Here is an 8,001-nt window from a genome sequence, read left to right as displayed (position 1 = left end):
ATACAATTACTATATATCAATGCACTTAACTAGGTAAATTTTACTTACGTAAAAATATGTTATTAAAAATAGGGAAGCTCCACATCTATGGATATGTAATAATCAGATAGAAATATTAAAATATTTATATATTACATAAGATATAAAAGAAAGTTATAGAACAATATAAAAGCATATGAGTGTGTATATATACACATTCAAAAATAAAACTGTAAAAATGTTTATGGGAGAATAAGAAGTGTTATGATTTCTCCAGCTTATTTGAAAATACTTAAAATTAACACGAAGTAAATATGGCAAAATACTGATAATGATCGAACCAGTTCCAGTTCCTTGTACATGCTAGTTCACTGTTCTCTTCTCCTCATACACTGTATGTTTACAATGTGTTCATAATGAAAAGTTTTATAAAATGCACAGCAGGGTAAATCTTTCATTGCCAAGAACAAGTGAATATGAATGTATTACACAGGTTTAAGAATTTATTAAGAAAAGAAACAAAAGAATACAGAAACAATATATATAAGAAAATTAGAACCTTAAAAAATCCAAAGACCTGATTGACGGAGAGGGAAGGGGAAGGCTAGTGATGCTAAACATCCACTAGTTAAACTTATTCATTAACAAAGGCACAGCAGAAATAACTATAACTGGAATGAAAATGGAAATTTAATAGAATGATGAAAGAACACTTTGTATAACAATGCTAATGTGTTTGACAATCTGCATGAACTGTGATTTGCTAAGAGAAAACAGGTTAAATTTGACACAAAACAAAGAACAAGCAATAACCATACAAAAAAAGGAAAAAAACTTCTAGATGTCCTAATGCCAAACCAGCAAAAACAAAGCAGACCCCAGATGATGTCATTGATGTGTTCACTTAAACACTGATAGTGAGACTAGAGCTTTTTTTTCCCCACTCTAGAACACAGTATAAGAAGAAAATCTTCAAAATTATTTTAACACAACCAGAATATCTGATATCAAAACATGACAAAAATAGCACAAGAAAGAAAAATCACAGATCAATTTCACTTAGTTGTATACTTGTAAAAATTCCAAATCAAATTAAAATACCCAAGATTAAGTAGTAAATTAAAAGAATAAAACATTTTTAAAACCAGTAGGGTCGGTCTGTTCATTCAAGGAATAAAAGGAAGTTGCAATAATAGTAAATTAATTATTAATAGTAAATTAATAATAGTAAATTAAACAGTGATAAAAGTCTTTTAAAGGAACAGTAAAATTGATTCTGCAAAAAAATTTGATTATATCTACCACCTGGTTTTGATTAAAATTCCTTTAAAAAGATAAAAGGTGGGAGACTTTCCTAACATGGTAGACAAAGTATTTTGCACTTAAAATCAGCATTTTACACATTGATGATTAAGACCACCCATATCCAAATAACTTACCTATTGGGAATAAGACCTGATACCACCCCCAGCAGAGTCCTGCCCAGCAAGATAAAACTGTAAACCAATAAATAAATTCAGTTTGTTTATCTAGGCAAATAGTTCTTCTATCATTGATAACATCTTTATATAGGCAAACAGCTCACCTAGAAAATGATTTGACCATCAGTACTCACATTAAGAACCTCATCTCACTTTCCCACCAATCTTAAAGTATTGCATGACAAATTTTGCCCATGTCTAATTAGTTCCCTGCCCAGACCCCAAAGCCTCATTTCTTGATTTTGAAACATTATTAAACCCTATCAAGGTGGTGTTTTCCCTTGCTGCAGGTAAGTTTAACAAACTCAGCTTTGCTTGATCATAGCTCTTTCTGGTGGTCTTTGGGAGAAAATGACCAGCAACAATGTGCCAGTCAAACCAAAGAAGCATACCATTAAACTCGGATTAAATCAAGGGTAGGTAATATTTCCATAACTGTTCAAGTGTTCTGATAGTAACAGTCTGGACTTTGTCAGCATAACTAAAATCAGGATCAATATGAAGGGGGAAAATAGAAACTTTAAATATTTGTGAAGGATTTAGTCTATACTTTGAAAAAATCTGAAAAGCAACAAGAAACAGTAAGGTGACAACTTACCCCCAAAACAAAACGAAACAAAAACTTTAGATACAAAAAATGAACAAGAAAATAAATTAAAAGAAAAACTCCCATCACCACAGTGAAAATATTAACAGTAATTAAAATTATTGAATAAGAAAAGACATACCTTGTCCTTGGATACGAAGACTTACTTAATATTTTTAAAAACCAATTCTCCCCTCAATTGATTTATTAAAGTTGATGAAATTGCAGTCTAAACTGTAATTTCTTCCAACGAGAAGACACATGAGACAGGAGGCAGAAGAAGAGACACACAAATCCACAGAACAAAAATGGAGCCAGTCACAGATGAGAGTACAGCATATGCGCAAGATGGCGGTACAGATAAATGGGCAATTATTGGCAAATAATCGCAAGTAATGGCAAGTAACTTGGCAACTTTAAGATTTCAAAACAAAAAAATTTCTCATGATTTAAGAATTTGAATTAAAAAAACACAAAAGAATTAGAATTTAACATATGTGAAGGGTTTTATGGACTCAGTATTATATATCTTTCCAAAAATGACATGAAACTCAGAAGCCATAAAAGCGAACATGGTTATACTTGGACATATAACAATCATACACATTCTTATAACAAAAACAAAGTTAAAAAGTGTGTAAAAAATAGCTATAATGGTTGACAATCCAAATCTTATTTCCCAAAATAGTAAATGAGCTCTTCAAAATCAGGAAGAGACTAAATCCTCCTCCCACCCACAAAATTGGACATAAAGAAGAAATTAAAAAATACAGATGGCTAATAAACATGAAAAAATGACCAAACTCAAAAACAAAAGAAATACAATTTAAGACAATAGTTTGGGTGATCACATTGGCAAAAATGTTAAATATTTATAAAATCCATTGTCTGTGAGGTTGTAGGAAAGCTGGCAATCTCATATATTGCCATTTGAGGATAAAGTTGTTAACCACATTTTTGAAGGCAATCTTGCATTAATTTTCAAAATATAAATATAAGGTGTGCACATACTTAATCCCAGTAATTCAACTGATAAGTAATTTATTATATTATAGACAAATGCAAAATTATTGATATATAGGGAGGTTCATTGCACAGAAATTTGGTGCTAACATAAATATCTATGAGTGAGAAATGCTTAAAACATTTAATTAATTTCATCTACAAAACATTGATGTCGTCATTCAACAAATGACACAGATGTGTATGTATTACTGAAAAAGAAAAAGGCCATTGAATAAGGGCTGTTAAATGAAAGAGGTAATTTGCAGAAAAATGTGTTACAATATGGCCACACATGTGGATCGTTCCCCAAAATGGCTTGTGTGTTTGTGTGCATCTATCCACTAAAAGAATGCATGTAGTTTGCTTAATAGAGGAAAACTATAGGGACAGAATTGGAAGAGAGGAGGGCATTTAATTTATATATTATTTAAATATGCTTTGAATTTTTGAAAAAAAATCATGCAGAGTTTCTTTTTAATATATTCTGTATTTTTCAGTTTACCATGTGGCAAATGAAAATTATAAATGTATAGTTATGGGAGCACTGAGCAATTCCACCATTTTGAGCATCTTGTGTAATATTATATCTCTACTGAGGCTCCTGGGATTGAGTCAAGCGGCAGCAAGGGAAACAGTCACCATGCCCAAATTAAAGTCTCATCGATGATATCCCAACATGAGCATTTCTCAGTTAAGCATTTCTTATCTGCAGGAGGCATCCACTGCAACACAGGAAAGAGAAGAGTCTCCATGCAGAAGGAAGACTGTGTCATTGTTTTGGTGAAGCTGGCAGTAGAAGGAATGGCACCAACTCAACAAATCCACCTTTTGTGGCCATCACCTGCAAGGACACAGTGGGGAAAAGTGGTAAAGGTGAGAAACACATTTCCTAAGGAGTCATGGGGCTATGAAATTCCTCTTTAATCTTCCCCCTACTTGTGCTAGAACAAATATACCCACAGTACACAGAGAAAATCTCATTTCTAGCACCTGGGTCCATGATGAGGCCAAAACAATGACAGTAAAACTTCCTAATGTCACGGATGCCAAATATTGGTGCTGCTTTTTCTCCTTTTGCTAGGCTCAAAAGTAATAGCCATCAACAACCTCGGGTTTCCTGTCTGTCTCTTCCCATCTGGTTTCTTAAAGCTCTAGGTCATTCATTGATTTGATCAGTTATTTCAGACCAGTTTGTCAACCTTCCAGTCTAAGTTATGGAGAAGCTACTGTGTCTTCTATGTACAACAATTTTCTAGCATCACAATGGATCAAGCCATGAAGGAGTTCAGTTTACTAGATGAGAGAAGTTAAGGAAATCCTTCATATTAACAGTAAATGTACTGAGATGTAGAAAAGCCACGAAGGTATATAAGAAAAGCTGCATCTCTTAACATATTATGAAGTCTTAGAATCAATTAGAATGTAATCAAACATCATCAATATTCAGAAAATTAACAGCTCAATTTCTACTAAGACATGGCTTCTCCGAGAAAGCAAGGACTATTTTAACTAACACCTTACCTTTAGTGGGCGGCCTAGGCAATGCATAGGTGAGGAGGCTTTTTGTCTAAGGGGTGTTGTTTTGGGAATTCGCGGATAACATTCACTCCCAGAAGAGTTCCCAGGAAGTCATCTTCTGAGGTTTAAAAAAAAAAAAAAAAAAAGAAACACCACTTCCAATGAAACAAGCAATGCAGCTGGAATCTGGAAATTCCTTGTCTGCTACTCTTTAATATTGATTTAATTTGGAATCTACCCCTTACTTACACAGTTCTGAAACCATAACCATCTAGTCCATAACTACACATTTCAATGTCAGCACACTGCATCAGGGACCTTCTCTCTTGCACATTTCCAGAGCCGACTAGATCACCTGAATCCCACTGAAAGTTATGTCTCTTTCTGTTTTAAAATCATTTGCCTTCTACTGCTTAGTCAGGTTATTCACAAAATTACTCAAGACAATCTACTTATACATCTTTTTTCAATAAAAGTTTATTGAGAACCTGTTCTATGACAGGCAATCCACAAGGTGCTTGTATCACAAAAAAAAAGAACTGAAAAAGTATCTGGACATAAGAAATTAAAAGTCCACTGGATGAATCAATTATATAAAAAGCTGAGACATAATGGTCTTATGGTGGCAGATTCAGTTTTGGGCTCGGATTGCCAAGGAAGACCTGTTGTGACCACTCGTCTTTAACTCCCCAGAACTGTATCCACTCTCAGCTGGCTCTCAGATGGGTTTCCATGCTATTTAACTGGAAACAAATGTCATCAAACTCAAGAAGAGCAAGATCTATTGACTCCTTCCATCCTAGGCCTGTTTCCTATAAACATGCAGTTCCCTGCCCACATACCTGCAAGGGTGTCCAAGAGACCACAGGTAGGCATGGAGAGCCACTGACCAGGGAGTAAGTTGTCAGCTCATTCTCTGGAGTTTTCTTTAATTCATTCTCTTGCTTCCTGACAAGTCAATAAACAAATTTAGTAATATTTATCACAATGTGGTAGCTTACAATCCTACTGTCAAACATACTTTCTCCAACATAATTTTAGCTAATATTTCTAAGACAGGTATTTTATAAATGTTGTTTTTTATCATATCTGAAAGTTAAGGCAAGGGCATGGACAGTTTCGCTTCCCTAGAGGCTCTATCATCACCTGACATAAAAGAAAAAGAGAAAAAATAACATTTTAAGAAAAAAATGCAACTAAAATACATACATTTGTATGTTCATATAAAACACACACACACACACAATCTAATTTAACAATAAAACATTCAGTAAGTATGGGTATCCTGTGCTGGGAAAACACAGAGGTTGCTAAGCCCTTTGTGTGTCACATGCACAGGCTTCAAATACGCACTGCCCTCCCTTTACCCTATAGGTCCAATGGACACAGAGAGCGGCCAGCTAATGACTACGTTAGTAAGATAAAATATTCCCATTCTATTAAGACTAAGTGTTATAAAACAAAATTTATACCATTATATACAGAGCAATACGATCATGGTCTATTAGCACCCAGTGAAGCCCAAGGAAAGCTTCTAAGAATTCCACTGGTGAAGGACATGTTTCTAGCTCTACAATTTTCTTAAGACCATCTTTACAAAAAATACATTTCAATAATTTCTAAATATCTGGAAAGGTTGGATTAAAGTAAACTACTCTTTTTTAAAACAATAGTCTAAAATTTGGCCCAAAACAATAATCTAGTGAAAGGCAATATTTATATGCAATAATCAGGACTATCCTAACCACTCTTCATTTAAAAGACATACATAAATAAAATATCTTGATATATGATTTGGAAGAAGGCATGTAATACAAAATCATTTTCAACAGCATCAATATAACTAGAAAGTCTAGATATGATAAAATGATATAACTCTATTCAGAATAGCCTCATAACAGTGGCTTACATGTGATTTACTGATCTCAGCCCTGCTAATTACCTAAGGGACAAATGTAAAACTGTGCGTATCTCAAACAGATGTGCTAATACTCTCTGAAGCCATCTGCAAAACAATGCATCATAAATTTTACCAAACATATTTACAGGTTTTCTTGAATTGTCCTGTCCCTGTCAACCATTAAGATATCTTGAAATTACAGATTCATGTAAAAGTGTAATGTTTTAACTTTACAAAAAAAGTTACGCCAAGAACATACAATAGTTGAAGTGTAATGTTTTAACTTTACAAAAAAAGTGAAGCCAAGAACGTACAATAGTTAAAACTATTTGTGCATTTGTCTTCTGAATAAAAACATACTGATACAAGGCTACTGTTTTAATTCATTCTGTTGTCTCCTGACAAGTTAATAAACACATTTAGAAATATTTATCACAATGTGGTAGCTTACAATTCTATTTCCAAACATACTTTTCCCAAAATAATTTTAGCTAACATTTCTAAGACAGATACTTTATAAATGTTTTTATCACATCTACATCTTTTATCATAGAATAGCATACGTGTAGTAGCTCTAGATAATCTGAGTCCAATAGAACTTTCTGTGGCAAAAGAAGTGTCATTAATTCTATCCTATAATATCAATTATGTTGATAATACATGGTGTAGAGTAAACTTGAGAAAAATCACTAAATGGGTGAAGAGTGCAATCAAGGTGTTTCAGCCTGTCACTAACTGTGTTAGGGACAAGTTCCCATTTTATTTAATATAGTATCTTCAAGATAGAAAGCACCTTTTCAATGATTAGGAGAGATATAAAATAAAAATAAAGATAGTATTACTTACAGGTCCTGAGAGATATATGGCATGCCTGGAGTCCGCACGCAGAGGTCAGGAAGCAAGAGAGAGAGAGGGAGAGAGAGAGAGAGAGAGACACCCATGGGCCAATGCCCTTATTGGGACAAGGGTACTATTCAAACAGGTTTTCTGTGGAGACTTTTAAGTGGTGGGTTTAAAGCAAGCAGGCATGAGTTCCCTGGGGTCACACTGTGACTGGGAGGTAGACACTGGCTCCATGAGGGGTATGGGGTTCAAGGGGCTTGTCAAGTAGATTGCATCAAGCTGTCCCATGATGAAGTGGTCCAAAGGAGGCAGCTGGATAAGGCAGCTATCTGGACCAACCACACTGAGGAACGAGAAGGAGGTGTAGAACCGGAAACTGTGCAAAAGTGAGTAAGCCTTGCTTCTGGTATAAGAAAGTTAAACTTATACTCAAGATGGATGCCGAGGCAACATAAAATTATTAAGAATTCACACATGCTTCCAATGCCCATACCCAAAAGGACACACTGCTCAGGCCTCAGGGACATTCTCTCAATCACACATCTCATTCTAGCCCAATATCATCTTCATTCCCAAAAAGGAGAAACTGTTCAAACATTCTTGATACCCAATACCTTTCTGCTATAAGCTAAGCAGAGAAATGTCAAACATCCTAGAATCTCTAGGAATGAAAACCATGGAAGACTTAC

The 8,001-nt window shown here is 34.4% G+C and overlaps 1 pseudogene; it reads right to left on the bottom strand.

Moving 5' to 3' along the window:
* Positions 1-460: 460 nt before the first annotated feature.
* LOC116481986 (small ribosomal subunit protein eS26-like) overlaps positions 461-8,001 on the bottom strand; it is an 88,428-nt pseudogene continuing 80,887 nt past the window's right edge.

Source organism: Hylobates moloch, unplaced genomic scaffold (genome assembly GCF_009828535.3).
Source record: "Hylobates moloch isolate HMO894 unplaced genomic scaffold, HMol_V3 SCAFFOLD_14, whole genome shotgun sequence".
In the NCBI taxonomy this organism is placed as follows: domain Eukaryota; kingdom Metazoa; phylum Chordata; class Mammalia; order Primates; family Hylobatidae; genus Hylobates; species Hylobates moloch.
The sequence above is the reverse complement of the archived record's forward strand: the minus strand, read 5'-3'. Positions and strand labels throughout refer to the sequence as shown.